General features: G+C 44.4%; 1 protein-coding gene and 1 long non-coding RNA gene across 2 annotated transcripts in view; one reads left to right on the forward strand and one right to left on the reverse strand.

Annotated features, from left to right (window-relative positions):
• LOC123743794 (transmembrane protein 178B) overlaps positions 1-16,695 on the reverse strand; it is a 206,981-nt gene that overhangs the window by 152,925 nt on the left and 37,361 nt on the right. The window lies entirely within an intron of this gene.
• LOC123743795 (uncharacterized) lies at positions 8,011-13,302 on the forward strand. The gene is made up of 2 exons (XR_006770693.1): positions 8,011-8,838; positions 11,553-13,302. It is a non-coding gene; the product is annotated as an uncharacterized lncRNA (long non-coding RNA).

The raw sequence follows: 16,695 nt of genomic DNA on the forward strand, positions 1-16,695 counted from the left end.
TCTACAACTGGGACAGAACACCTCCCTCTACAACTGGGACAGAACACCTCCCTCTACAACTGGGACTGAACACCTCCCTCTACAACTGGGACAGAACACCTCCCTCTACAACTGGGACAGAACACCTCCCTCTACAACTGGGACAGAACACCTCCCTCTACAACTGGGACTGAACACCTCCCTCTACAACTGGGACAGAACACCTCCCTCTACAACTGGGACAGAACACCTCCCTCTACAACTGGATCCTGGACTTCCTGACTGGCCGACCCCAGGTGGTGACGGTAGGTAACAACACATCCACCACGCCGAATATCAACACGGGGGCTCCTCAGGGGTGTGTGAAGAGACACACACACAGGTCTAGACACACGCAACACACACCCAAGCTCTATCACACACATTCTACACACACGTACATTGTAATATTGTTGTATAAGTGGTATCATACATTTTGTGTTGTAGACATGTGGTGGTGTGACAGTGTTATATAATGTACTGTTTTATGTGGAATATAAAAGTGTCTTAATGTGTTTGGACCCCAGGAAGAGTAGCTGCTACCTTGGCAGGAACTAATGGGGATCCATAATAAACCCCAGGAAGAGTAGCTGCTGCCTTGGCAGGAACTAATGGGGATCCATAATAAACCCCAGGAAGTGTAGCTGCTGCCTTGGCAGGAACTAATGGGGATCCATAATAAACCCCAGGAAGAGTAGCTGCTTGCTTGGCAGGAACTAATGGGGATCCATAATAAACCCCAGGAAGAGTAGCTGCTGCCTTGGCAGGAAGTAATGGGGGTCCATAATAAACCCCAGGAAGAGTAGCTGCTTGCTTGGCAGGAACTAATGGGGATCCATAATAAACCCCAGGAAGAGTAGCTGCTGCCTTGGCAGGAAGTAATGGGGGTCCATAATAAACCCCAGGAAGAGTAGCTGCTTGCTTGGCAGGAACTAATGGGGATTCATAATAAACCCCAGGAAGAGTAGCTGCTGCCTTGGCAGGAAGTAATGGGGGTCCATAATAAACCCCAGGAAGAGTAGCTGCTTGCTTGGCAGGAACTAATGGGGATCCATAATAAACCCCAGGAAGAGTAGCTGCTGCCTTGGCAGGAAGTAATGGGGGTCCATAATAAACCCCAGGAAGAGTAGCTGCTTGCTTGGCAGGAACTAATGGGGATCCATAATAAACCCCAGGAAGAGTAGCTGCTGCCTTGGCAGGAAGTAATGGGGATCCATAATAAACCCCAGGAAGAGTAGCTGCTTGCTTGGCAGGAACGAATGGGGATCCATAATAAACCCCAGGAAGAGTAGCTGCTGCCTTGACAGGAACTCATGGGGATCCATAATAAACCCCAGGAAGAGTAGCTGCTGCCTTGGCAGGAACTAATGGGTATCCATAATAAACCCCAGGAAGAGTAGCTGCTGCCTTGGCAGGAACTAATGGGTATCCATAATCAACCCCAGGAAGAGTAGCTGCTGCCTTGGCAGGAACTAATGGGGATCCATAATCAACCCCAGGAAGAGTAGCTGCTGCCTTGGCAGGAACTAATGGGTATCCATAATAAACCCCAGGAAGAGTAGCTGCTGCCTTGGCAGGAACTAATGGGGATCCATAATCAACCCCAGGAAGAGTAGCTGCTTGCTTGGCAGGAACTAATGGGGATCCATAATAAACCCCAGGAAGAGTAGCTGCTGCCTTGGCAGGAAGTAATGGGGGTCCATAATAAACCCCAGGAAGAGTAGCTGCTTGCTTGGCAGGAACTAATGGGGATCCATAATAAACCCCAGGAAGAGTAGCTGCTGCCTTGGCAGGAAGTAATGGGGGTCCATAATAAACCCCAGGAAGAGTAGCTGCTTGCTTGGCAGGAACTAATGGGGATCCATAATAAACCCCAGGAAGAGTAGCTGCTGCCTTGGCAGGAAGTAATGGGGGTCCATAATAAACCCCAGGAAGAGTAGCTGCTTGCTTGGCAGGAACTAATGGGGATCCATAATAAACCCCAGGAAGAGTAGCTGCTGCCTTGGCAGGAAGTAATGGGGATCCATAATAAACCCCAGGAAGAGTAGCTGCTTGCTTGGCAGGAACGAATGGGGATCCATAATAAACCCCAGGAAGAGTAGCTGCTGCCTTGACAGGAACTCATGGGGATCCATAATAAACCCCAGGAAGAGTAGCTGCTGCCTTGGCAGGAACTAATGGGTATCCATAATAAACCCCAGGAAGAGTAGCTGCTGCCTTGGCAGGAACTAATGGGTATCCATAATCAACCCCAGGAAGAGTAGCTGCTGCCTTGGCAGGAACTAATGGGGATCCATAATCAACCCCAGGAAGAGTAGCTGCTGCCTTGGCAGGAACTAATGGGTATCCATAATAAACCCCAGGAAGAGTAGCTGCTGCCTTGGCAGGAACTAATGGGGATCCTTAATAAACCCCAGGAAGAGTAGCTGCTGCCTTGGCAGGAACTAATGGGGATCCTTAATAAATACAAAATACAAATACAGCTCCACCATGGAGAGCATATTGACTGGCTGCATCACCACTTGGTACAGCAACTGCAATGCACACGACTACAAGGTGAGTGGTGAGTATGGCCCAGTACATCACTGGGGCCGAGCTTCCTGTCATCCAGGACCTTTATACCAGGCTGCGTCAGAGGCAAGCCCAAAAAAATCATCCAAGACTCCAGCCACCGAAGCTATAGACTATTGTATCTGCTACCTCACAGCAAGTGGTACCGATGCATCAAATCTGGAACAAAACAAGACTGTCTTGTTTAGCAAATGGCTACCTGGACTATCTGCATTGACCCTTTTTTTTTTACACAAACTCTCTTGCATTGACTATATCTACACACACTGGACGCTACCCACACACTTGACACCCCAAAACACACACACACACACACACACACACACACACACACACACACGCATGCATACGGACGCCACACACACACACTCACTTTACCCCTACCTACAGTATACGTACCTCAATTACCTCATACCCCTGCACATTGACTCAGTACTGGTACTTCTTGTATATAGTCATGTTATTACCTGGTACTTCCTGTATATAGCCATGTTATTACCTGGTACTTCCTGTATATAGCCATGTTATTACCTGGTACTCCATGTATATAGACGTGTTATTAACTGGGACTTACTTCCTGTATATAGCCATGTTATTACCTGGTACTTCCAATATCGCCAGGTTGTTACCTGGTACTTCCTATATAGCTATGTTATTACCTGGTACTTCCTATATAGCCATGTTATTACCTGGTACTCCCTGTATATAGCCATGTTATTACCTGGTACTCCCTGTATATAGCCATGGTATTACCTGGTACTTATTACCTGGTGTTATTACCTGGTACTTCCTGTATATAGCCATGTTATTACCTGGTACTCCCTGTATATAGCCATGGCATTACCTGGTACTTATTACCTGGTGTTATTACCTGGTACTTCCTGTATATAGCCATGTTATTTATGGTACTTATTACCTGGTGTTATTACCTGGTACTTCCTGTATAGAGCCATGTTATTACCTGGTACGTATTACCTGGTACTTCCTGTATATAGCCATGTTATTACCTGGTACTTATTACCTGGTGTTATTACCTGGTACTTCCTGTATAAAGCCATGTTATTACCTGGTACTTATTACCTGGTGTTATTACCTGGTACTTCCTGTATAAAGCCATGTTATTACCTGGTACTTATTACCTGGTGTTATTACCTGGTACTTCCTGTATATAGCCATGTTATTACCTGGTACTTATTACCTGGTGTTATTACCTGGTACTTCCTGTATAAAGCCATGTTATTACCTGGTACTCCCTGTATATAACCGTTATTACCTGGTACTTCCTGTATATAACCATGTTATTTTTACTCGTTTTTGTTCGTTATTCAGTGTGTATTTATTCCTGGTCACTATTTCATTTAAAAAATATATTTTATCTCTCCATTGTTGGTGAGGAAGCATTTCACTGTTAGTCTATGCCTGTTGTTTACTAAGCATGTGACAAATAAAATGTGATGTGATGTGAGGCGTAGTCTTCCGAGTGGCGCAGTGGTCTAAGACACTGCATCTTGGTGCAAGAGATGTCACTGCAGTACCTGGTTCAAATCCAGGCTAGACCGTCATTGTCAAAAAAAAATTGTTGACTTGCCTAGTTAAATAAAGGTTAAATAAAAAATATAAAGTAGTCTATCATAATAATATAATGATACTAATCTAAGTCTATAAAATGTAATTTGAGTTGTAGTCTATCAGAATAATGTTTTTTGTCTACTAGATTACCTGTAGTGATTCATGTTGTCTGTCTGTAATTGTGTAATGACTTGGTGCTGCCTATCTTGGCCAGGACGCTCTTGAAAAATAGATTTCAAATCTCAATGAGCCCTTCCTGGTTAAATAAAGGTTAAATAAAAATAAATAAATAAAAATATAATGATACTAATCTATAATTCTATAAACTGTGATTTGAGGCGTTGTCTATCAGAATAATATAATGATACTAATCTAATTCTATAACATGTGAGGTACTTTCTGATTCACACACACGGCTATACTCTACGCCTCTATTCAAAGGTTGTGCACTAAGTAGGGAATAGGGTGTCAAAAGTAGTGCTCTATGTAGGGAAAGGGTCTGAAATTACAAGCACTTCGCTACACACGCAATAACATCTGCTAAATATGTCTATGTGACAAATAAAATGTGATTTGATTTGATTTGAATAGGTTGTCAGCTCTGTTTCGACTGCTTTGGTCTGTTTTACTGCAGGTCAGCTCTGTCTCGATTGCTTTGGTCTGTTTTACTGCAGGTCAGCTCTGTCTCGACTGCTTTGGTCTGTTTTACTGCAGGTCAGCTCTGTCTCGACTGCTTTGGTCTGTTTTACTGCAGGTCAGCTCTGTCTCGACTGCTTTGGTCTGTTTTACTGCAGGTCAGCTCTGTCTCGACTGCTTTGGTCTGTTTTACTGCAGGTCAGCTCTGTCTCGACTGCTTTGGTCTGTTTTACTGCAGGTCAGCTCTGTCTCGATTGCTTTGGTCTGTTTTACTGCAGGTCAGCTCTGTCTCGACTGCTTTGGTCTGTTTTACTGCAGGTCAGCACTGTCTCGATTGCTTTGGTCTGTTTTACTGCAGGTCAGCTCTGTCTCGACTGCTTTGGTCTGTTTTACTGCAGGTCAGCTCTGTCTCGACTGCTTTGGTCTGTTTTACTGCAGGTCAGCTCTGTCTCGATTGCTTTGGTCTGTTTTACTGCAGGTCAGCTCTGTCTCGACTGCTTTGGTCTGTTTTACTGCAGGTCAGCTCTGTCTCGACTGCTTTGGTCTGTTTTACTGCAGGTCAGCTCTGTCTCGACTGCTTTGGTCTGTTTTACTGCAGGTCAGCTCTGTCTCGACTGCTTTGGTCTGTTGAATTGCAAGTTAGCTCTGGTCTCGAATACTTTAGTCTGTTTTAAATGCAGGTTCGCTCTGGTCTCGAATACTTTGGTCTGTTTTAAATGCAGGTTTGCTCTGGTCTCGAATACTTTGGTCTGTTTTACTGCAGGTCAGCTCTGTCTCAATTGCTTTGGTCTGTTTTACTGCAGGTCAGCTCTGTCTCGACTGCTTTGGTCTGTTTTACTGCAGGTCAGCTCTGTCTCGACTGCTTTGGTCTGTTTTACTGCAGGTCAGCTCTGTCTCGACTGCTTTGGTCTGTTTAACTGCAGGTCAGCTCTGTCTCGACTGCTTTGGTCTGTTTTACTGCAGGTCAGCTCTGTCTCGACTGCTTTGGTCTGTTTTTCAAAAGTAGTGCACTACATAGGGAACATGGTTAAAAGTAGTGCACTGTATAGGGAACATGGTTAAAAGTAATGCACTATATAGGGAACATGGTTAAAAGTAATGCACTATATAGGGAACATGGTTAAAAGTAGTGCACTGTATAGGGAACATGGTTAAAAGTAATGCACTATATAGGGAACATGGTTAAAAGTAGGGCACTGTATAGGGAACATGGTTAAAAGTAATGCACTATATAGGGAACATGGTTAAAAGTAGTGCACTGTATAGGGAACATGGTTAAAAGTAGTGCACTGCATAGGGAATAGGATGCCAAATGTAATACACTATATAGAAACAGACAGTATGACAACATCTAAGAAGAAAACATAACATCACAGTGAATAAACCCAATCACAACAGAGTCAATGAAACAGAACAGTTTGATATGTTTCTCTCTGAGGAACAGACAGTGTGTTCTCGCTGACTGATTCAATTCCCCATCCAATTTGCCATCACTGACTCATGCCTTGTCGATTCCCCTGCGTAGTCCAGTGTGTGTGTGCGTTTGTGTGTGGATTCCCCTGCGTAGCGTTGGATTCTGATTGGACTGGATAATCAATACTATCATCAATATGTGAAATAACCCTGGCTGTCTTTTTAGTGAGTCTGCACTCCACTGCTTTGGTCTGTTGAATTGCAGGTTAGCTCTGGTCTCGAATACTTTGGTCTGTTTTAACTGCAAGTTAGCTCTGGTCTCGAATGCTTTGGTCTGTTTTAACTGCAGGTTAGCTCTGGTCTCGAATGCTTTGGTCTGTTTTAACTGCAGGTTAGCTCTGATCTCGAATGCTTTGGTCTGTTTTAACTGCAGGTTAGCTCTGGTCTCAAATAATTTGGTCTGTTTTAACTGCAAGTTAGCTCTGGTCTCGAATAATTTGGTCTGTTTTAACTGCAAGTTAGCTCTGGTCTCGAATGCTTTGGTCTGTTTTAACTGCAGGTTAGCTCTGGTCTCGAATACTTTGGTCTGTTTTAACTGCAGGTGCATGGACTGGACTGAATCCAAAATGTGGTTTATCCCAGTATCAAAGCAGCACACAGTACAACCAACTGAACATTCAATGAAAAGGCTGTTTATTGCTGTTCTGGCCGACTGAACATCGTAAAATAGAACCTAGACAATCTGCATGTGGGTCATCTGTGATGTCATCGAGGCCTGAAGCTGGGTTGATTTGGCTTCAGCTCCAATAGACCATGTAATCATGACATGGCATGCTGACCACCAGCTCAGTGTGTGTTTGTGTGTGTGTGTCAAACAATAGGGCCCACGCTGTGACACAGTATGCCTTGCCACAGACACTAGCTCTAACTACTCCCTCTGTCACTCCATTTCTCTCTCTCTCTGTCTCTCTATCTCTCTCTCTTTTTTCTCTCTCCCTTTCTTTCTCTCTCCATCTCTTTTTTTCTCTCTCCCCATCTCTCTCATTCTCTCTCTCTCTCTTTTCCTCTCTCTCTTGCTCTTTCCATTATCCTATTCCTCCATCAGTGCAGAAAGAAACAAATTTGGGCCACGGTGCCCTTAATAATGAAATGCAGTCGGTGTGTGTGTGTGTGTTTGTGTACACGTGTGCATGTTTGGGTGTGTGTGTGTGTGTGCATGCATGCCTGTGTGTGTGTGTGTGTGCGCATTTTTGGGTGTGTGTGTGCATGCATGTGTGTGTGTATGCTCCAGGAAAACACACCATTAAAACATCCTGCCTCCCCAGAGGCACCAATCAGACCGGGGAGAGATAGACTGACATTGTGGTGTGGTGGCTAATGTTAATTACATGTATGGCTAGCATGTTAAAGCCAGAGCAGGGGGAATATATTTAGCATGACATTGAGTGTGTGTGTGTGTATGTGTGTATGTATGTGTGTGTGTGTTTGTGTGTTAGGGCTGAGCGATATGGCCAAAATATCATATCAAAATATTTTTCACATTTTTGACGGTATTCTATGTTTTTTTTGTAATATAAGTTATAAATGTGCTTTCTGAGATGTGATTTTTGATGGTATTTGACGGTATTCTATGTTTTTTTTGTAATATAAGTTATAAATGTGCTTTCTGAGATGTGGTTGACTCTGGTGACAATACGTACACTAACTGATTTCAATGGGCTTTCTCCATTCTGATTGGTTTATACTGTTTAATCAAACTTCAAACCCAGAAATTATTTTCTACATTTTCATAAATTTCGACATTTCCTGTCCTAATATGAGATCATTTCCTGTACACTGTCATGTAGGACTGCAGGATATTGGCAGACTATCTAGGCCTTGTTTTTAAACAAATGTTGCAATTACGATTTGACTTGCGATTCAGATCAAAACAGCTGGGTGAACTGTTGGAATCATGGAATGAGAATGACTATTCTAATTCTGTAGTTAGAATGTAATAGTGAAAACTTTAAATACAGTGTTGGTTGGCATGACAACAAATGAAAAAGCCAGGTGATGAGTTATTGTGCCAGGGTAGGAACTAAAGTATCGGGATGTGTTTCCCAGAGGACCCTATAATCTTTAGCTACATTAAATGTTTTCTCTTTCATTCTTATAGCCATAACATATTCATGCTCCACCTATTCCTCTTTGATTTAGAAGCTACTGTTGAACAAACAACATGCGGATTTAGTCCTACACCATCACTGGTATCAGGCTGTACCAGCTAGCTACGTTTGGTCTGACTCAGTACATGTATTAGCTAGCTAGCCAACTAGCGATTAGCATTAGAGGCTAACACGATTTAGCCACAACTTTGCCTAGAAAAAAAAACTAAACTAGCTGTTTAGAGACAGCAAGATACACAAACTAACAGTGGAATTATTGAACGCTTATAGATGTATATTAAGAAGCAAAGTGGAAATCAGTATCGGTATCATGTGCTGCATTTAACGGTATGCAGACTGAACGCAAACGGTCTCGTAGTCGAGCAACAACAACTGAGTGACGGGTCGCAGCTTTGGTCTGTGTGGAAAACGGCATAAAGAGAGCGGAGGGCTTGGTGAGAGATACGGGAGAGAGATGACTCAGGTAGCGGAGTACACTATACAAATGGACGTTACACACGTCGGAGTATTGTATCACGTTTAACAAATCAAACATTGAAATAGCTTTAAAAACCCAAACCGGTCCGTCCATCAATACCGGTATATACGGTTTACCGGTATACCGCCCAGCCCTAGTGTGTGTGTGTGTGTGTGTGAGAGAGAAACAGGATGAATAGTATTGGGCTGCATGTACAGAACACTAGCAAAACATGACCAATAAGAAGACAGTCGTTTAAAACATGACCAATAAGAAGACAGTCATATAAAACATGACCAATAAGAATACAGTCATATAAAACATGACCAATAAGAATACAGTCATTTAAAACATGACCAATAAGAAGACAGTCATATAAAACATGACCAATAAGAAGACAGTCATAGAAAACATGACCAATAAGAATACAGTCATATAAAACATGACCAATAAGAAGACAGTCATACAAAACATGACCAATAAGAAGACAGTCATATAAAACATGACCAATAAGAAGACAGTCATATAAAACATGACCAATAAGAAGACAGTCATAGAAAACATGACCAATAAGAAGACAGTCATTTAAAACATGACCAATAAGAAGACAGTCATATAAAACATGACCAATAAGAATACAGTCATATAAAACATGACCAATAAGAAGACAGTCATATAAAACATGACCAATAAGAAGACAGTGATAGAAAACATGACCAATAAGAAGACAGTGATAGACCGTGAATGTTGTGTTGCTGAATTAAAGCATGGATAGTTGTGTGTCAGTATGCATGTCACTGAGATGAGCAACCTAAACCTGGCCCAGTCATTGCAATGATTCCAGTTTTTAAAGAAACAGACCAACTTCAAGCCACATCAGAAATTTTCTGTCCAAAAATGACGCAGAAAAATTAATCCATGCTTTTGTTACTTCTAGGCTGGACTACTGCAATGCTCTACTTTCCGGCTACCCGGATAAAGCACTAAATAAACTTCAGTTAGTGCTAAATACGGCTGCTAGAATCCTGACTAGAACCAAAAAATTTGATCATATTACTCCAGTGTTAGCCTCCCTACACTGGCTTCCTGTTAAGGCAAGGGCTGATTTCAAGGTTTTACTGCTAACCTACAAAGCATTACATGGGCTTGCTCCTACCTATCTTTCCGATTTGGTCCTGCCGTACATACCTACACGTACGCTACGGTCACAAGACGCAGGCCTCCTAATTGTCCCTAGAATTTCTAAGCAAACGGCTGGAGGTAGGGCTTTCTCCTATAGAGCTCCATTTTTATGGAATGGTCTGCCTACCAATGTGAGAGACGCAGACTCAGTCTCAACCTTTAAGTCTTTACTGAAGACTTATCTCTTCAGTAGGTCCTATGATTAAGTATAGTCTGGCCCAGGAGTGTGAGGGTGAACGGAAAGGCTGGAGCAACGAACCGCCCTTGCTGTCTCTGCCTTGCCGGTTCCCCTCTTTCCACTGGGATTCTCTGCCTCTAACCCTTTTACAGGGGCTGAGTCACTGGCCTACTGGTGTTCTTCCATGCCGTCCATGGGAGGGGTGCGTCACTTGAGTGGGTTGAGTCACTGACGTGGTCTTCCTGTCTGGGTTGGCGCCCCCCCCTTGGGTTGTGCCATGGCGGAGATCGTTGTGGGCTATACTCGGCCTTGTCTTAGGACGGTAAGTTGGTGGTTGGAGACATCTCTCTAGTGGTGTGGGGGCTGTGCTTTGGCAAAGTGGGTGGGGTTATATCCTGCCTGTTTGGCCCTGTCCGGGGGTATTATCGGATGGGGCCACAGTGTCTTCTGATCCCTCCTGTCTCAGCCTCCAGTATTTATGCTGCAGTAGTTTATGTGTCGGGGGCTAGGGTCAGTCTGTTACATCTGGAGTATTTCTCTTGTCTTATCCGGTGTCCTGTGTGTATTTAAATATGCTCTCTCTAATTCTCTCTTTCTCTCTTTCTGTCTTTCTCTCGGAGGACCTGAGCCCTAGGACCATGCCTCAGGACTACCTGGTATGATGACTCCTTGCTGTCCCCAGTCCACCTGGCCGTGCTGCTGCTCCAGTTTCAACTGTTCTGCCTGCGGCTATGGAACCCTGACCTGTTCACCGGACGTGCTTGTTGCACCCTCGACAACTACTATGATTATTATTATTTGACCATGCTGGTCATTTATGAACATTTTAACATTTTAACATTTTGACCATGTTCTGTTATAATATCCACCCTGCACAGCCAGAAGAGGACTGGCCACCCCTCATAGCCTGGTTCCTCTCTAGGTTTCTTCCTAGGTTTTTGGCCTTTCTAGGGAGTTTTTCCTAGGGAGTTTTTCCTAGCCACCGTGCTTCTTTCACATGCTTTGCTTGCTGTTTGGGGTTTTAGGCTGGGTTTCTGTACAGCACTTTGAGAATATCAGCTGATGTACGAAGGGCTATATAAAAATAAATTTGATTTGATTTGATTTGATTAAAGTCAGGGATTATTCAGTGTTTTCTGTCAGCCTTTCTCTCTCCTAACTGCCAAAGTTATATATCCCTATCAAAAACAAAAACTGGACCCCAGCCGAGCCAACATTTGCATTTCGACCTCTTTAGTATCGAACTGTGAGCTGAACTGAATTGCAATTATTAAAACTTTATGCAGCTTTATACAGGACAATGTGGAGTGGAGAATGAAGTTGTTCATAATGGAAGGTTGTTTTTAATCACCTCCCCCAGCCAACCAGCCAGGCAGCCAGGAAACCAGCCAACCAGCCAGCCAGCAAACCAACCAGCCAGCCAGTCAACCAGCAAACCAGCCAACAAACCAGCCAGCAAACCAACCAGCCAGCCAGTCAACCAGCAAACCAGCCAGCCAATCATCCAACAAACCAGGAAGCCAACAAACCATCAAACCAGCTAGCCAGCCAGCCATCCAACAAACCAGCAAGCCAACAAACCATCAAACCAGCCAACCAACCAGCCAGCCAGCCAACCGGCCAGCCAGCCACCCACCATTAAATGAACAATCCCCCTTTTAATTGAAGTAACCCGGTGATGTAGAGGTTTGACAGATGACAGTAGTTTTGATGGGTATCTCTTTTCAGTCATTGTGTTGTGTTGTGTCTGCCTTCCTCCTGTCCTACCCTACTGCTGGTTACAAATGTGTTATTCCAGTGTCATACAGATCGCTACAGAGTAATTATAGTTTGAGGAGATATGAGGCGCGTGGTGTTGCCTCAACCGATACGCCTCCGATCTCTCCTTCCCCTTTGTCAGCGAGGGACGGAGGGGAATAGCAAACAGGCAGAGGAGAGGCAGATTGAGTCCAACATGCGCCCTATTCCATCACGAGGCTCTGATCAAAAGTTGTGTACTATACAGGGAATAGTGTAGGGTGCCATTTCAGAAAAATAGCTTTTTATTTGACAGTATTCAACAACAGTGTCTCTCTGTGGTGCTGCTGCAGGGAGCAGCCAATCACCTAGATGTTGGCACGGCCACCACTGGCACATGTGAGTCACTCCAGCCAGTCAGGGACAACACAGAACACCCTGTCGCCACGGGGACAGCCTATAGGGTGAAATCGATGACGTACCAAGGTGAGGGTGCATCATCAGAATATTGATCAAGTGCTAATTCCGATAAACCGAGACCAGATAATGATGTTTCCTTACCCAGAACCACCCGGGCCATAACTATGGACCTCTGGGCTGTGAAGGTAGGGATTTCATCCCAAATGAAACTCTTTTCCCTATATAGTGCGCTAACTTTGACAAGGGCCCTATTGAAAGTAGTTCACTATGTAGGGAATAGGGTGCTATTTGGAACGAAGACAGGGAGTTCCTCTTAATCAGATCAATAACAAAAACTGAGTTTACAAAACATTAAGAACACCTTCCTAATATTGAGTTGCACCCCCTGTTGTCCTCAGAACAGCCTCAATTCGTTGCGACATGGACTCTACAAGGTGTCGAAAGTGTTCCACAGGGATGCTGGCCCATGTTGACTCCAATGCTTCCCACAGTTGTGTCAAGTTGGCTGGATGTCCTTTGGGTGCTGGACCATTCTTGATACAAACGGGAAACTGTTGAGTTTGAAAAACCCAGCAGTGTTGCAATTCTTGACACAAATCTCTGGGCCTGGCACCTACTACCATACCCATTCAAAGGCACTTAAATCTATTGTCTTGTCCATTCACCCTCTGAATGGCACACATAACCAATTCTCAATTGACTCAAGGCTTGAAAATCCTTCTTTAACCCGTCTCCTCCCCTTCATCTACACTGATTGAAGTGGATTTAACCAGTGACATCAATAAGGGATTCATAGCTTGGATTCACCTGGTCAGTCTGTCATGGAAAGAGCAGGTGTTCCTAATGTTTTGTACCCTCAGTGTATGATTGTAATATCAACTTTGTCTGAACTCAAAGTCACATTGCTGATCGATTGAATTAACTGATTGATTGAATTAAAGTGTCCCAAATGAGCTGTTGTCATCATGATTCTACACACACGCACGCACGCACGTGCGCTCACACACACACGTTTTGTTTTTCTATCCTTGTGGGTACCTAACATTGATTTCTATTCAAAATCGTACTTTCCCTAACCCAACCCCGTAACCATAGCCCTAACCCAACCCGTAACCCTAACCCAACCCCCTAACCATAACCCTAACTTTAACCCCTAACCCAACCCTGTAACCCTAACCCAACCCCGTAACCATAGCCCTAACCCAACCCAACCCCCTAACCCAACCCCCTAACCCAACCCCCTAACCCTAACCCCGTAACCCTAACCCAACCCCCTAATCCTAACCCAACCCCGTAACCATAACCCTAACCCAACCCCGTAACCATAGCCCTAACCCAACCCCGTAACCCTAACCCAACCCCCTAACCCCGTAACCCTAACCCAACCCCCTAATCCTAACCCCGTAACCCTAACCCAACCCCCTAACCATAGCCGTAACCCTAACCTAACCCCCTAACCATAACCCTAACCCAACCCCGTAACCAACCCCGTAACCCTAACCCAACCCCATAACCCTAACCCAACCCCTAACCAACCCCGTAACCATAGCCCTAACCCAACCCCGTAACCATAACCCAACCCCCTAACCATATCCCTAACCCAACCCCGTAACCCTAACCCAACCCCCTAACCATAACCCTAACCCAACCCCATAACCCTAACCCAACACCATAACCCTAACCAAACCCGTAACTAAAGTGTTTGAGTACTATATCTCTTGACACAATGATGAAAATAATCATGGCCTCTAAACCTTCAAGCTGCATACTGGACCCTATTCCAACTAAACTACTGAAAGAGCTGCTTCCTGTGCTTGGCCCTCCTATGTTGAACATAATAAACGGCTCTCTATCCACCGGATGTGTACCAAACTCACTAAAAGTGGCAGTAATAAAGCCTCTCTTGAAAAAGCCAAATCTTGACCCAGAAATTATAAAAAAACTATCGGCCTATATCGAATCTTCCATTCCTCTCAAAAAAAATTGAAAAAGCTGTTGCGCAGCAACTCACTGCCTTCCTGAAGACAAACAATGTATACGAAACGCTTCAGTCTGGTTTTAGACCCCATCATAGCACTGAGACTGCACTTGTGAAGGTGGTAAATTACCTTTTAATGGTGTCAGATCGAGGCTCTGCATCTGTCCTCGTGCTCCTAGATCTTAATGCCGCTTTTGATACCATTGATCACCACATTCTTTTGGAGAGATTGGAAACCCAAATTGGTCTACACGGACAAGTTCTGGCCTGGTTTAGATCTTATCTGTCGGAAAGATATCAGTTGTCTCTGTGAATGGTTTGTCCTCTGACAAATCAACTGTACATTTCGGTGTTGCTCAAGGTTCCGTTTTAGGCCCAATATTGTTTTCACTATATATTTTACCTCTTGGGGATGTCATTCGAAAACATAATGTTAAATTTCACTGCTATGCGGATGACACACAGCTGTACATTTCAATGAAACATGGTGAAGCCCCAAAATTGCCCTCGCTAGAAGCCTGTGTTTCAGACATAAGGAAGTGGATGGCTGCAAACGTTCTACTTTTAAACTCGGACAAAACAGAAATGCTTGTTCTTGGTCCCAAGAAACAAAGAGATCTTCTGTTGAATCTGACAATTAATCTTGATGGTTGTACAGTCGTCTCAAATAAAACTGTGAAGGACCTCGGCGTTACTTTGGACCCTGATCTCTCTTTTGAAGAACATATCAAGACTGTTTCAAGGACAGCTTTATTCCCATCTACGTAACATTGCAAAAATCAGAAACTTTCTGTCCAAAAATGATGCAGGAAAATTAATCCATGCCTTTGTTACTTCTAGGTTGGATAACTGCAATGCTCTACTTTCCGGCTATCCGGATAAAGCACTAAATAAACTTCAGTTAGTGCTAAATACGGCTGCTAGAATCCTGACTAGAACCAAAAAATGTGATCATATTACTCCAGTGCTAGCCTCCCTACACTGGCTTCCTGTTAAGGCAAGGGCTGATTTCAAGGTTTTACTGCTAACCTACACAGCATTACATGGGGTTGCTCCTACCTATCTTTCCGATTTGGTCCTGCCGTACATACCTACACGTACGCTACGGTCACAAAACGCAGGCCTCCTAATAGTCCCTAGAATTTCTAAGCGAACAGCTGGTGGCAGGGCTTTCTCCTATAGAGCTTCATTTTTATGGAATGGTCTGCCTACCCATGTGAGAGATGCAGACTCGGTCTCAACCTTTAAGTCTTTACTGAAGACTCATCTCTTCAGTGGGTCCTATGATTGAGTGTAGTCTGGCCCAGGAGTGTGAAGGTGAACGGAAAGGCTCTGGAGCAACGAACCGCCCTTGCTGTCTCTGCCTGGCCGGTTCCCCTCTCTCCACTGGGATTCTCTGCCTCTAACCCTATTACAGGGTCTGAGTCACTGGCTTACTTGGTGTTCTTCCATGCCGTCCCTAGGAGGGGTGTGTCACTTGAGTGGGTTGAGGGCTAGGGTCAGTCTGTTATATCTGGAGTATTTCTCCTGTCTTATCCAGTGTCCTGTGTGAATTTAAGTATGCTCACTCTAATCCTCTCTTTCTCTCTTTCTTTCTCTCTCTCGGAGGACCTGAGCCCTTGGACCATGCCTCAGGACTACCTGGCATGATGACTCCTTGCTGTCCCCAGTCCACCTGACCGTGCTGCTGCTCCAGTTTCAACTGTTCTGCCTGCGGCTATGGAACCCTGACCTGTTCACCGGACGTGCTACCTGTCCCAGACCTGCTGTTTTCAACTCTCTAGAGACAGCAGGAGCGGTAGAGATACTCTCAATGATCGGCTATGAAAAGCCAACTAACATTTACTCTTGAGGTGCTGACTTGTTGCACCCTCGACAACTACTGTGATTATTATTATTTGACCATGCTGGTCATTTATGAACATTTGATAATCTTGGCCATGTTCTGTTATAATCTCCACCCGGCACAGCCAGAAGAGGACTGGCCACCCCTCATAGCCTGGTTCCTCTCAAGGTTTCTTCCTAGGTTTTGGCCTTTCTAGGGTGTTTTTCCTAGCCACCGTGCTTCTACACCTGCATTACTTGCTGTTTGGGGTTTTAGGCTGGGTTTCTGTACAGCACTTTGAGATATCAGCTGATGTAAGAAGGGCTTTATAAATACATTTGATTGGATTTGATAGCCATAACCCAACCCCGTAACCATAGCCCTAACCCAACCCTAACTTTAACTTTAACCCCTAACCCAACCCCGTAGCCCTAACCCAACCCCGTAACCCTAACCCTACCCCGTAACCCTAACCCTAACCCAACCCCTAACCCAACCCCCTAACCATAACCCTAACCCAACCCCGTAACCCTAACCCAACCC

The sequence above is a fragment of the Salmo salar genome, chromosome ssa07 (genome assembly GCF_905237065.1).
Source record: "Salmo salar chromosome ssa07, Ssal_v3.1, whole genome shotgun sequence".
NCBI lineage: Eukaryota > Metazoa > Chordata > Actinopteri > Salmoniformes > Salmonidae > Salmo > Salmo salar.